We start from the raw sequence: 15,979 nt of genomic DNA on the forward strand, positions 1-15,979 counted from the left end.
TTATAATGACAAAATTTCTAAAGTAGGTCACAGTAACCTACTTTTCAGATGACATACTTTGAGGACCCAAGATGCATCAACTGACAAAGTATAATGATTCTAAGCCAATTAGTTCCTGAAAAATTTAATTAAAGCCATAAATTTTCAAAAGTAGGTCATGGTGATCTACTTTTCAGTCAACCTACTCTGAAGACCCAAGATGCATCAACTGACAAAGTTTGATGATTCTTAGCCAATTAGTACCTGAAATATATAATTATAGTCGTATAAATTGAAAAGTTGGTCACGGTGACCTACTTCTCAGTCGACCTACTGCAAGGACCCAAGATGTATTAACTGACAATTTTTGATGATTCTAAACCAAATAGTACCTGAAAATATTAAATTGAGCCACAAAATTTCAAAAGTAGGTCAGGGTAACCTACTTTTCAGTTGTCCTACTCCAAGGATCCAAGATGCATCAACTGACAAAGTTTGATGATTCTAAGCCAATAGTAAATTTTCAAAAGTAGGTCATGGTAACCTATTTTTCAGTCGACTTACTCTGAAGACCCAAGATGCATCAACTGACAAAGTTTGATGATTCTAAGCCAATCAGTACCCGAAATATTTAATTATAGTCATATAAATTGAAAAGTAGGTCAATGTGACCTACTTTTCAGTCAACCTACTGCGAGGACCCAAGATATATCAACTGACAAATTTTGATGATTCTAAACCAAATAGAACCAGAAAAATATTAAATACAGCCATAAAATTTCAAAAGTAGGTCAGGGTGACCTACTTTTCAGTTTTCCTACTCCAAGATGCATCAACTGACAAAGTTTCATGATTCTAAGACAATTAGTTCCTGAAATATCTAATTAAAGCCATAAATTTTCAAAAGTAGTTTTCAGTCGACTTACTCCAAAGACCCAAGATGCATCAACTGACAAAGTTTAATGATTCTAAGCCAATTGGTACCCGAAATATTTAATTATAGTCAAATAAATTGAAAAATAGGTCACTGTGACCTACTTTTCAGTTGACCTACTGCAAGGACCCAAGATGCATCAACTGACAAATTTTGATGATTCTAAGCCAAATAGTACCGGAAAATAGTAAATGCAGCCATAAAATTTCAAAAGTAGGTCACGGTGACCTACATTTCAGTTGTCGTACTCCAAGGACCCAAGATGCATCAACTGATAAAACTGATCAACTGATGCATCAACTGATAAAACTGGTACCCGAAAATATTAAACACAGCCATAAATTTTCAAAAGTAGATTTCTGTGACCTACTTTTTAGTTTTCCTACTCCAAGGACCCAAGATGCATCAACTGACAAAGTTTGATGATTCTTAGCCAATTAGTACCCAAAATATTTTTGAAGTGACCTTGAGACCATGCCCTTTGCCCAAGGGTAAATCCCTGTGCAAATTTTAATCTACAACATATCCTCAGGGACCAACCTAGACCCAAAATTTAGGAAGACTTCACTTCTCCCTCAGAGAAATTTAGGGAGAAGTTTAAAATTCTAGGGAGACTTCTTGGCGTGTGTGGCGCACATTGATCATTATTAAAATTTCAATAATTTATCTGTATTATTAAAACATCCTAGTAAGAATACTTAAAAAAGAGACGAAAGATTCTTTAAGAAAAAATAATTGCTTGATATTTTTCCAATTACAAGGTATATAAATATCTAGCAGAGAGAAAAAATAATTCAGTGACATCTAAAAGTTTCTAATTGATAAAGTTCAAAGGTATATCTTATAATATGCACAATAACTGTTTAATGATTCACACATTTTTCTCTCATCGTATTTTATATTTTCAGGTTCTTGGCATAGTCATAATTTTGTTATTTTCTCTTTCAAAGTTCGTTTTCAATATTAAATTCTTTAAAAAAAAATACTTTAAAAAAAAAACAAAACAAAAACAAACTAAGTCTTGATGCACTACTGCATGCCAATTGAAGGAATTATGTTTATCATAAATGTGTAATCTCTTACACAGTTAATAACTCTACAATTTAACAGTAAAAATATGTCTGTATTCACAGCATGAATTAATCATTTGACAATAAAAGATCTAAAATCATCTTCAACTTCTTTGGCATGACATCGATAGCTGCCCAGCTGTTTTGCATCTTGCTGTGTATAACTTGTATTAATGGACTTTTTCATACCTGGAAGCGTAAATTCTAGAGGAGTTCCCACAGAGTATTCGATGCAGTGGTCATTAGCAGTGGAACAGGTGCAAGTGCCCTGCTGTTTCACTTAGTTATTTCAGGAGTTATAACACCAGATATATAAAATAGTGACGATATTACCACTTTTTCTTAACAGATATCCGATTTTTATGATTTTCAATAAAGGGGTTGAAAATATTAAGGCGACTTAAACTTCTCTTTCGTGATAATTTACGGCGAAGTTTGGAGCTCAAAGGCGACAATTTCGCCTTAGTCGCCCCCAGGTTGGTCCTTGATCCTCATCCTTTTGTGATAATCTGCCCAGTGGTTCTTGAGAAGAAGATTTTTTAGCAACCAGTACTTGTGTTTCTATTTTGCTAATTATCTCCCTTCATTTAAGGGTCACAACCCTAGTTTTAGTATAAACGAGAGCCCTTGGGCCAAGGATACCCTGTGACAAATTTGACAATAATTGGCAAAGGGGTTCTTAGTTATGGCCCATATTCTAAAAAGTTTACACACACCGCACAAATGGCCATAGCATTAGCTCTTTGAGTCTTTGGCTCAGAAGAGCTAAAAATGTTCAAATGTTAATGCACATTGCGCGACAACGGACAAAAACAGATAGCAATTCTTTCTTTCAATATTATCAGTTGTTCCTCCCCACCCCCCACCCCCCCTATATTTGGGCTAGTAGTTTTTACTTTGGGTTTGTGATTTTATTGCTACCAATCAGGCTTGGGGTGAATTACATTGAAAAGTAATGCATTACATTACCTTTACTTCAAGAATTTGGGCATTCATTAAATTACCATTACTATTACTCTAATTTCTTAAAGTAATGCATTATGTTACCATTACTTTAGTAAACTAATGCATTACCATTACCATTACTTTTGGAGGTTTTCAAAAATAAAATCACAAAACTTTGCAACTATTCATTTTCATAAACACGCCTTGAAATCTAAACATGATGAATGATAATTCAATTTTATTTCAACTACGTGTATGTATGACATTGTAAATAATTTACATATCTTTTTATTATTCATAGGAAGTTCAAACTTTTCGATTGCCAATAAGATAAAACATGTACAATATATGCACTTTTTGTGTTAACTATTGATGTCATACAGCAATTAACTTCTTGGGCAATTTACTCCCTCACCAAAACAGCAAGAGGCCCATGGGCCACATCGCTCACCTGAGCACATTGGCTTGAATTTTAAACTACCTGATGATGCTTCCATGTCAATATAACAAATGGCTTTGTCGTACTTGAGAAGATTTTAAAAAAAATTTCCCATATATTCCTTTGTAAAAATTTGATCCCCCATTGTGGCTCCTCCCTATCCCAGGGGTCATCATTTGAACAAACTTGAATCTACACTACCTGAAGATGCTTCCATATCAATATGACTAAACATAACTTTTCTGTTCTTGAGAAGAAATATTTTTTCTATATGTTCTTATGTAAACTTTCCATACCCGATTGGGCCCCACCCTACCCCTGGGGGTCACCATTTGAACAAAATTGAATCTACACTACCTGAGGATGCTTCCATATCAAAATGACTAATCATGGTTTGCAGTTCTTCAGAAGAAGATATTTTCCTTTATATTTCAATGTAAAACTTTGATCCTCACTTGTGGCCCCGCCCTACCCCCAGGGATCATGGTTTGAACAAACTTGAATCTACACTACTTCAGGATGCTTCCATATAAATATGACTCATCATGGCTTTGCTGCTCTTGAGAAGAAGATTTTTAAAGATTTTTCCTATATATTTCTATGTAAAACTTTGATCCTCACTTGTGGCCCCGCCCTACCCCCGGGGATCATGGTTTGAACAAACTTGAATCTACACTACCTGAGGATGCTTCCATATAAATATGACTCATCACGGCTTTGCTGTTCTTGAGAAGAAGATTTTTAAAGATTTTTCCTATATATTTCTATGTAAAACTTTGATCCTCCATTGTGGCCCCGCCCTACCCCCGGGGATCATGATTTGAACAAACTTGAATCTACACTACCTGAGGATGCTTCCATATAAATATGACTCATCATGGCTTTGCTGTTCTTGAGAAGAAGATTTTTAAAGATTTTTCCTATATATTTCTATGTAAAACTTTGATCCTCCATTGTGGCCCCGCCCTACCCCCGGGGGTCATGGTTTGAACAAACTTGAATCTGCACTACCTGAGGATGCTTCCATATAAATATGACTCATCATGGCTTTGCTGCTCTTGAGAAGAAGATTTTTAAAGATTTTTCCTATATATTTCTATGTAAAACTTTGATCCTCACTTGTGGCCCTGCCCTACCCCCAGGGGTCATGGTTTGAACAAACTTGAATCTGCACTACCTGAGGATGCTTCCATATAAATATGACTCATCATGGCTTTGCTGTTCTTGAGAAGAAGATTTTTAAAGATTTTTCCTATATATTTCTATGTAAAACTTTGATCCTCCATTGTGGCCCCGCCCTACCCCCGGGGGTCATGGTTTGAACAAACTTGAATCTACACTACCTGAGGATGCTTCCATATAAATATGACTCATCATGGCTTTGCTGCTCTTGAGAAGAAGATTTTTAAAGATTTTACCTATATTTCTATGTAAAACTTTGATCCTCACTTGTGGCCCTGCCCTACCCCCGGGGGTCATGGTTTGAACAAACTTGAATCTGCACTACCTGAGGATGCTTCCATATAAATATGACTCATCACGGCTTTGCTGTTCTTGAGAAGAAGATTTTTAAAGATTTTTCCTATATATTTCTATGTAAAACTTTGATCCTCCATTGTGGCCCCGCCCTAACCCCGGGGCTCATGATTTGAACAAACTTGAATCTACCCTACCTAAGGATGCTTCCACATGAGTTTCATCTTTCCTGGCCCTATGGTTCTTGAGAAGAAGATTTTTAAATGATGCCATTATTTTTTCACTAATTCCTAATTATCTCCCCTTGGAAGAGGACATGGCCCTTCATTTGAACAAACTTGAATCCCCTTTACCCAAGGATACTTTGTGGCAAGTTTGGTTGAAATTGGCCCAGTGGTTCTTGAGAAGAAGTCGAAAATGTGAAAAGTTTACAGACAGACGGACAGACAGACGGACGGACTGACGGACAAAATGTGATCAGAAAAGCTCACTTGAGCTTTCAGCTCAGGTGAGCTAAAAACTAATATTAACTTCATAAGACATTTAAAGATTATGTAGATCTAGTACTTTAAATTATGACAACAATTAAATGCATTGACAAACTTGTAAATAGGGTTGGACAATAAGTATATTTTGCTATGTTAAAAGAAGAATGCCTGTCTTCTATTGCCATTCTTTTTAGTGCAGTGGATTTGTTAACGTCAGCTCAAGCTAGACCAGCTCAATTAATTGTTTCATAAACACAGTCAGAAGAAAGACAGCACTTCTCAAAACAATACATTGTTTTAACAATTACATAACCTTAGAGGCATTGTGTGTTTTGATGACACTCTATTCAAAAGGTGTCAATTTTCCGTTTACAGGGTACATTAATTAGTGTACCTCATACCGGAAATATTTTTTAAAGGATATTTGAAAAAAAAATCTTTAAAATATTCTTTGAAATTAAATCTAATCTGAAGTAAGTATGAAAATTTTAATGTGTGGTAAATTGTATTTTCAACAGAATAAAAAATCTATCTTATTAAAATCAGATCCTTTGATCCACTCACATAGATCCGCTACACCTTGTGTAGCGATCTATGTGAGCGGATCAAAGGATCTGATTTTAATCAGATTGAATAACAAGAGGCCCATGGGCCACAATGCTCACCTGAGTCAATATGGCCCTGTTGTTCTTTGTCAGCAGATTCCTTCTTCTATATAGTCATATGTAAAGCTTTGATCACCTGTTCTAGGCATACCCTATCCCCAGGTGCCATGTTTTGAATGAAATTGAGTCTAAACATTCTGAGGATGCTTCTATATTCATATAACTAATCATGGTTTTGCTGTTCTTGAAAACGGAATTTTAAAGATGTCTGTTACCCTACCCTGGCGGGTTGGGGAGGGGTGGGGGGGTGGGGTCATGATTTGAACAAACTTGAATCTACATTACCTGAGGATGTTTCCATATCAATATGACTAATTATGGCTTTGTTGTTCTTGAGAAGAAGATTTTTAAAGATATTTAAAGTCTTCCGTCTTCATGTAAGACCTTACTGTGATTCTAGTGATTCTACTGTTTCTTATTACAGGTAAACTTGGGTATCTCAAACACAGATATGTCAAATACCATGGATATCTCAAAGTAAATCAACGGTCCCGGCCGTTTATTTATGATTTAAAAAACCGCGGTATCTCGAACACAGAAATCTCGAATACCTCACTTGGGGGGGGGGGGGGGGGGGATAGTTAGATTATCTTAGAATTCCAGTGCCAAGTTACTGACCATTTTCTGAATTTAAAAAGACATTTTGTCTGCAGATAATCTCAAGAACGGTAAAAGATATCAATGTGAAACTTTAAGGGATTATAGATCATGAAAAATCCTAGCCGGGACATGACCTTTCGTTTGTCATCGGTACTTCTGGTCATTAACGGATGCGAATTTAAAAAGTTGAATTTTCTAACTTTTTTTGTTTTGCAATATTTTTCTTTGATATTAGTAGGGTTAATAGAGGCATTTCCAAAAAGGCTTAATATATAATTTGTTTAAAAATTGATAAATCCAAACTCTAGATATTGGCATATTAAAATTTGAAGTGGGTCCAAAATGGCGGTTGTCTCCATAAACTCTGACAAGCAGGTCGGCACTCGGAGCTCCTCGGGTGGCTGGCCCTGCGAGATGAAATTCATAATTTCAGGAACTTTGATGAATCGTTCATGAAAATTCATGATGTATTCATGACTGGTTCATAAAGATGGTTCATGAATTTTATTCATGAATATATTCATAAAATGTAGTTCATGAATGATGAATATATATGAATATACGTAATTTTCAGTTTAAAAACAGAAAAAAACGTTTAGTTCAAGGTAAGGCCACATAAATTTAAAATTTAGATTCTCATCCTAATTTGCTAAAAAATTGGGGTGGGTGGGCGGATTTTATTTTTTATAATTGAAAATATCAACAAAACTTTCGTACATGTAATTTTTACATTATGTTAATGCCAATATGAATAGATTTTATTGTTTTCATATTCTTTTAAATATCTACAAAAGATTCTTGTTATAGAAAATTAAAATATTTATAGTTTTTATTAACAAATTATCAAGTACACAGATACGGCACACGCCAAACAAAATGAGGTGCTGATCCTAATAAATTGCATATGCATGTTTTCTCATCGGCCTTTCCCCAAATACCTTATAGTTTTACCAACAACTCCTTCTGTTCTGTGTGATATATAGATATCACAGATTTCCACTGTCCTCATACATTCAATCATTCTTGAGACATGACATGTTTGACATGAAAATATATCATATTTGCAAAACAGGATTGTGTAAATCTGTAAAATATTCTACTGAAAAGCCTAGGCCTGAACAGTTTTAAGATTTAACATTTCCTTAGCACTATTATTCTCTAAAATCTTTGGACGATGTTTTATTTTTTTTTAATGCAAAATCACATACAACTGGAGATCGTTATTTAATACTTGACCATGTGTATTTTCTTCGTCTGTTTTTACTTGGTTAAAATCTCTTTAAACGTTAAAAACTTGCCCATGCCAGTGATGGTATATAGATGTGATTATAAGTTATTTTTGCTTTTCTGCCTTTTCTTTACTGACAAATTATCTTTTCCTTACATATTTAAACTGCTTTTATTGCCGATTTCTCTCCATTCTTCACATAGGTTTTTTGCTATAAATAGCGCCACTACTTTTAGTACAGACGGGAGATAACTCTTAAATTTTGACCCAGATTCTTGCTGCATAAAAATACATGAAAATAATAGGTTTGGCACCCAAAAAGCAAAATAAAAAACTAGAACTGTCCAAATGGGACAAATACCCACGCTGGGTTTTTCAGAGAAGGTACCAAATCACTACTGTTTTCTAGATGTGAGAGGTGTTCACAACTTGCTTAAACATTTAGAGTGAAAATTTAATTACTCATTATATTTTTTCTAATGAATGAAACTAATGTGCAGCCTAATAAAACATCAATACTAATAATTACAGTGTTTTTAATTACATTGAAAAAATAGTTTGCAGCTATCTGTCATCTTTGTGAGACATGACACTCTGCAAATTGATTGAATGTTGAAAAAAAATATCAGAATTAATTAAACAAAGTCAAATTGATCTTAATACCTTTATATCAAACTCATTTTAAAAATAAAAGGCTGGTTTCAGTAACTATGTATTTTGACAGACATAAATTACAATTAAGAGGCTTAGACAACAGAGATCTTTATTTCTTTCTGCCCAATTCCCAGGAGATATAGATAAGACCTGCTTGATCAGAGATGCCCTAACAACTTCCCACACTGAACTCATTAATTAATCTTTAACTGGATGCATGTCCACTCATTACTCCAAAGGGACAAATACATTTACACTATCTGCTGTGTAATGTAAAAACTGTTTTTAATATTTTGTGATTTTTTTTTTTTAGTTCTGATAAGTAGTTTTAAGCTGTAGTTCACATTTTTGTACAGTTGTTCTAGATTCTATGTTTCAAACCTTAGACATGAACCCGAAATGACCAAGTCAATAAAAATGAAAAAAAAAACAAAAAAAAAAACACCTGTAAAATGCAGAAAAATTATCAAATAAGGCCAAAGTTTTTATTTTTTTTGGTTTACGATTTTCTGTCTCAAAAAAATGCATTGGGTGGTCGAAAAATAAAAATAAAAATAATTTAGGATTCAACAGTTTCATTTTAAAATACCAGCAATGTTAATTATTTTAATAAAAATAATACACGTCAATAGTACTTTTAAGTTTTATTGTCTAGATCACATAACTCTTTTTATTTAATTTTGATTCATTTCTAACTTTAGACTGAATGTCATTCTCATTTACATATAGTTCTGATTTTTGTTTGTCAATCAGTGCATGGTTCATGATGTTCAACTTCTTTTTGTGCTCTTCAGTGATAAGTGATGTGTTATAAACCTCGGTATGCCCACAAACTAAAAATAAGGATCCAAATTTAAATTAATTTAGATTGAAGAAAAATACAATTTAATTTTTTAACAATATCAAAAGTAATTGACATTGAAATAAAGGTTATAATAATTTGATCATGCAGCTATCAAATTTATATAATGTTCAACCTGTGGCACAAAAGCCTAATAATTTCTTAATCAAGTCCTTCTTTATATTTTTGTTATGTACCTGCACAGTAGGCAATGCTCATTATTTTCTTAGTAATTCAGGGCTTTGATCTCAATTGAGTATGAAATTTGCAAAGATTTGTATATTGAATTTACTTCTATAAATTAACAAATGTTTTATACACATTTGAACTTATCCAGTGAAATACCAGTCAGCGTTACTTCAACTAAGATGTATCTCTCAACACTAAACTGGTCTAACTATTATCCATGGATTTATCAGCCTATTTTGGGAAACACCATTTTTGGGGAATTGGGAATAAATTATCGCTATTTGATGAAATTGGAAAAAAATTTAAAATGTTACTTAACTCCTGTATTCAGGGGTAATTCATTTAACATTTCAGCATGAACTCTAATTTGGGCAACCAAACGACAATTAAATATGATCCATCTTCATCATACAAGATCAATTATGAATACATGTAATAGACTAATGAAAGTAAATTGGACTTCAATGAGTGTAAAGCAGTTATACAACGTAGGGTTGTACATGTGTGTATGAGATTTCAATTTAGATCATATGATATCTGTTTCTGGAGATTATAAACCTCCTGCATAAATACTAAGTACACATTTTCTAAAAGTCCTCTTTTAATATGTATTAATGCATTGAAAATATATTTTTCTATTTGAAATAATGCCTAAAGTCCTTACCATTCACTCAAAGATCAATTGAATAGGTGGAAATAACTTAATAAATCTATATAATTACACAATATCATCATTTTTAGAAAAACGGAGGAAATTCGGATTAAAAGTTGGCGATGTTTTTACAGTGTTTTTAAACATGTGTTATGACTGTAGCTTTGCTAAATGAGTTAAATATATGAAAATTACAGACAATCTGACAATTTTACCTAGTGTTTTTCCAAGATAATTAAAAATAAAAGCATTGTTCACCAATTGAGAAAAAATACTGCCAAATTGGGAAAAAACTGAACTCATTTTCAATCGGGAATGGGCCGAACTTCGGCCCCTGAGAAGGCACTGATAAATTCTTATTATCTATAGGTGTATCCGTGTCTGCTAGGTCGATCAGGGTTGGGCATATACACTCTCCAATATTACGGTATGAATTTAGCCAATTGAGACATTGCAATTGGAGAAAGGGATCATGCATCCAAGATTTTATTCACTTTTCCATGCAGAAAAAGTTCTTTAAGTGTATGTCATTGCTTATCTTGTTACACAGCTGTTACATGACAGAACCGCCATTTTTGGTCTGCACATGTGTTTATTTACGGTCACCTAAATGTTTGTAAGGGTCTCATATATTTATAAGCGCTTATTCGACTAAGATGCATTCTAAAATTTAAAACCCACCAGTTCAGCTGAGAAAAATCCGGAAAAATATGTCGGAAAAAGACATTATTTTTATTTTCATGATTGGTGAAAATTAGGGTCGGCGGAATCATAAACCAAACGAAAAAAAAAACTTTGGCCTAATGTTGAAAATACCAGGTGCACATCTTCATATGGTAAATAATAAGTGTACAAATTTTCATACAAATCTATGCAATAGTCTCTGGGAACAGATCCGGACAAAACCAAATAATAAAAATGAAAAAACACCTGTAAAATGCAAAAAAATTATCCAATCATGATGAAAATACCAGGTGCACACCTCATATGGCAAATAATAAGTGTACAAATTTTCAGAGAAATCCTTGCAACAGTTTCCAAGAAATGGTCCGGACAAAATCTCGTCTACAGACAGACGGACAGACAGACGGACATTCTGATTCCAATATACCCCCCTAAACTTTGTTTGCAGGGGTATAACAACAGGGCGGGGCACTTTCAGAGGGGCTGGCGGGGATGAGAATCTAAAGATTAATTTTACCTGGCCTAATGAATGTTCATGAATTTTCATGAAGACTTAATTGACACAAGCTATTGCCAGAAAACACTCATAACTCCCATAATACAACTTTTGCATGCAAATGCAGTGTTGAACAAGCCTCTGGTATAATCAGGTCCAGTCCAAAGACTATTTCTACCTACGTAGCTATTAATAGCTACATAGGTATTTAAACCTACCCAAAGTAGCTATTTTTACCTACTTTTTGCATTACTTGCATTTTGTGGCCATACGGCGCAACATGGTGAGTACCAAATTTCTTGCTACAGTCACACTAATGATGAATACAACAAAACTTTGACCAAAAAATGATTACTTCATAAATTAACAATTTTGCATAGTAATTAATGCAAAATTGTTAATTTACGACGTAATCAATTTGTGGCCAAAATTTTGTTGTAGTCATCATCAGTGTGACTGTATTTAGAAATTTTGTACTCACCATGTTCTGTCGTTCAGCCGTTTGGCCACAAAATGCAAGTAATGCAAGAAGTAGGTAAAAATATCTACTTTGGGTAGGTTTAAATACCTACGTAGCTATTAATAGTCTTTGTACTGGACCTGATAATTAATTACATGTTTTCATTTATCTACTGTCTGAAAAAATATAAATCATGAAATCTGTAAACATCTCGTTGTTTTGATTATAATTAAACACACACTGCATCATCATAGCCAGCAATTTTTTTTTTTATTAAATTACCCATGTTCCTTAATTATTTTAATTAACCAGTTACATTGAAAATGTGCTTTAAATAATCTCATTTTTCATGATGCAACGTACTTTGTTCGACCAAATTTTCTCTAATGTCAAAATTAAAGCAAGTTGTGAGAAAACTGAAACAATTAAGAAAAAACTTCGCAATCTTCGTTATAACACGTCATATATTTATTTACAACTAAAAAATTATATGAGTGCCGCTCATCACTGCGAGCTCTTAAAGCAACGCCTGGGCGAAGAGAAAATTCGGACTTTGCACATTGATCCAAACGAATTTTTTTCCGCAGTGACCTGTGGTCCCATAATGCTCTGCGAATTGCATCTCGACGCAGACTACGTTCTCGCGGTAGCAACAAAAGTTCAACAAAAAATAAAATAACATTGATTTAATGGATGTTGCAAGAAAAAAAAACAGTAGATTAAATATTCTTCATTAAAACTAGCACTGTTCAGGCTTCAATTTGGTAATGCAACTTACATACAACGTCATGTGACGTCAGTCTAGGTCGACGTACCAAATGTCACGTGTGGTTTGAAGAGACGGATGTAAATTAAAACTGAAAAGGTATCTGCGCTTGCCCTAACAGTCGCACCGTCAACATATTATGTCTTATCCGTACTGTACCGTACTATTCTTGGGTCGATACGCTTTATCCCCATATAAAAATATTGATGTAGTTAAAAAGTCATACTTTTTCCATGCATCGTGTGTAAATGATACAACACAGATTGATGGTTGTGAAGTATCTATGACATGATCCACATTCGTATTTTTTTTTTCATCTATTCTCCCATACGTCTTCACAGTTGTTGTCCTCCGGTTCCCTCGTCCGTCATACTTGTTATGATAATACAAAACGAAGACGCTTATTGATGACGTAAAAATTTTCTTTAAATTCATTAATTGATAAAAATTATATTGATTTTTAAAATTTAATTCCAGTGAAAAATTATTCATATAGTCTTTTTTATTTTTTAAAATAAAAATATTGGGAATTCGAAACTTTATCCTAGCTCTGCCTTACATTTTTTAAGAACCCAAGTTTCCATTTGTCAAGACGAAAGGTGCAAACTTGAAACGCGCAACACGTTCGAAATGTGAATTGATAGAGTAGGAGGATCGATATTAACGTAATATAATAAGCGTAGTCATTCTTTGTCAGCCTCTTAAGGAAATAACAGAATATGAAGAAGGAAGAATATATATATATTCAGAGGATCAATCTACCTTGCAGCCATAATTGCAGAGATTAGTGGTGAGTTACAAAAAATGGTAGGCAATCATGATTTAATAAGATATCTGTCGGTAGATGTTACAGACCCTGAAATGTGCTACTACCCCAAAAAAGCTTGTAACTTTCGTGCGCTTTTCGTTTCATGCAAACCGTGTAGCGTTTCGTGTAAACCGTGCAGCGTTTTGTGCAAACCGTGTAGCGTTTCATGTAAACCGTGCAGCTATCAATGAGTCAGGGTGTCAAATAGTGTTGTTTATAGCTAATATTATTCGGAGATATTATACTGGATGTATTTTAAGAGTGAAAATTAAAAAAAAAGTATGAGAGCAACAAAATACAATTACGCGGTAATGTATATTTAATTTGTTTTTCTTTATTTTTTCTCTCAAATATAAAGATGGACAGGAAATTTATTCAAATTAATTACATGTAATTACAGTGTATATGCAACATTTTGAATGAATTGATTTTAATGCACAATCGGAGTGATCATATCTTTTTTATTTTATTTTCCAAAGAAAGCAACAAACGAAATTTCAAATGAAATTTTATCAGGACTCCGCTCTTGTCTATTTATTACCAGATTGTATTAAATAATTTTAATTGAAACTGTATGTCATTAATAGTCTTCTAACACATAGCATTGGTTGATTAATAATTGAAAAATATGAGTATAATTCACATGCATTTACGAACGCAGGATTAGAAATTACCGAGAGGGGGGGGGGCGCATTTCAAAAACGCAAGCTTTAAATTTCAATATTTGTCGGTACCGTGTGTTAATCAAAGTACTGATAGTACTGATAGGCGGAAGCATGATTGCAAATTTATTTACTGATTGGGGAAAAAAATCTGTGCATGCTTAGTTGAATTAATGTGTTCTTCCTAACTTAGAGTTCAGACAATTGAATCTGCTGGGTTTTTTTTTTTTAAGTTGACATACGAGATGAAATTATCAAAAATAACTCTCAAAGGCTGTTTTCAAAGTTCTTTTATAATTGTGTTCAAATTTCTCAAATAATTGTGTTTAAAGTTCTAAATTGTAAAATTTCAAAGACACTCATCAAAGTTCCATAAACTGTTAAAATTTTGCAAAGACATCGTTCAAGTTCTCATGACTTGTTAAATTTCAAAGGCACGTACTGAACAGACTTCTCATTAATTGTTGAATTTCTAAGGCATATATTGCTCAAAGTTTTCATAAATTAAATTGATTAAATCCAAATCTTGATTGGGTATGTTCAAAGTTCTTATATTAATTCAATAAAATTCAACTTCGGTGTTCACAGTAATCATATAATTGTGTTCAAAGTTTTCATATATAGTTGTGTTCAACGTTCTCATATGTGTTCCAAATTTTCATAAATTGTTAAATACCAAGACACCGTTAAGTGCTCATGAATTGATAATTTTCAAAGACTGCTCATGAATTGGTAATTTTCAAAGAAATATATGGCTTAACTTATTCATTCTACTTACTCATATAAACATATGAAGTTGTTATTTTCATGATTTTTTAAAAATTGTTTGTATCATATATCAGGTCAATTCCTTTTAATCCCACTTTATAAAATAAGGGTAAGCAGAATTGTGAAAAAGTTAACTTTTTTATAGCCAGTCATTCGGACTGACAAGAAGACAAAATAAGCCAAAATGTGATTTTTAGCTGGTCTCTGTGTATATGAGTGTGTGTGTGTGTACAAACAAAACAAAAGTACATAACTTTTTTTTTTTTTTTTTTTACTTTATTACACATCACTCCTGAAAGTGTTAAATTTAGACCCTAAAAAGGGCATGGTAATCCAGAATCAAAAGGGCACTTTATGTGCGGCAAATTTTCATGAGGACACTCTCTACTGTGTCTTTGATATTAAAAACATTTACTTTATGTACTTTAACTATCATTATAATGAAATCTTTATTTACGCAATTAAAAGGTAAGTAAATTCATAAATTTCTGTTCAATTCATAAGAATAACAACACAATTTACACACTAACATGACAATTATTTAGATACATAAAATAAAAATATACATGCATTTACATTTGATTTTTAATCAAGAAATAAGATATATTACTTTAAAAATAAAAGTAATAGGTATTAATCTATTTGTTGCATGCCCAGGAATTTTTATACTAAAAGTTTTGAGCCAAAGAGTGGATATTTTTGTCCTGCTTGGATTAAAATGTGTCATTTGAGTATGACAAACAACAAACATGATATTTTTTTCAAGGGAGGTTGAAATAAAGTACTGGAAAAATATTGTACATAGCATTGTATTTATTTGGAAAATAATCTATTCAACTTGATCGTGAGAAAAAATTAAACTAGAATGCTTATACCTCATTTAAAACTTTTAATTGACCCTGGCCTCAAACATACAATGTCATGTAACTGCATCATTAAAAGTAGGTAACTACATACTTTGTTTTTTCCAAGCCCATTTCTCATATTATAACATAACTCGTGTTATTTCCTATCCCCTAACCGAGGCATGTTACCTGGCCAGATGGCTGTGTGCGTTCAAGCGAGAAGTGGATTCCTGCCCTGACTTCACACCTTTGCATGCATTGAATTAACAAAGGCACTGTTGTATGCCCTTAGTTTAAGTAACATCCGTTTGGAGTACCAAAGAAAAGGGC

The 15,979-nt window shown here is 33.2% G+C and overlaps 1 protein-coding gene across 2 annotated transcripts in view; it reads right to left on the reverse strand.

Moving 5' to 3' along the window:
* LOC133173331 (mitochondrial genome maintenance exonuclease 1-like) overlaps nt 1-15,979 on the reverse strand; it is a 210,552-nt gene that overhangs the window by 174,602 nt on the left and 19,971 nt on the right. The window contains exon 1 of one of the 2 annotated variants that reach the window (XM_061308331.1): nt 5,997-6,014. The exons of the other annotated variant lie outside the window; for it this stretch is intronic. The gene's annotated coding sequence lies outside the window, so the exon portion shown is untranslated. Of the gene's footprint in view, nt 1-5,996; nt 6,015-15,979 lie in introns of those variants that run through there. 2 annotated transcript variants of the gene reach the window in all.

The sequence above is a fragment of the Saccostrea echinata genome, unplaced genomic scaffold (genome assembly GCF_033153115.1).
Source record: "Saccostrea echinata isolate AGI-Se365-2 ecotype Australia unplaced genomic scaffold, CSIRO_AGI_Sech_v1 ptg000002l, whole genome shotgun sequence".
Lineage (NCBI taxonomy): Eukaryota > Metazoa > Mollusca > Bivalvia > Ostreida > Ostreidae > Saccostrea > Saccostrea echinata.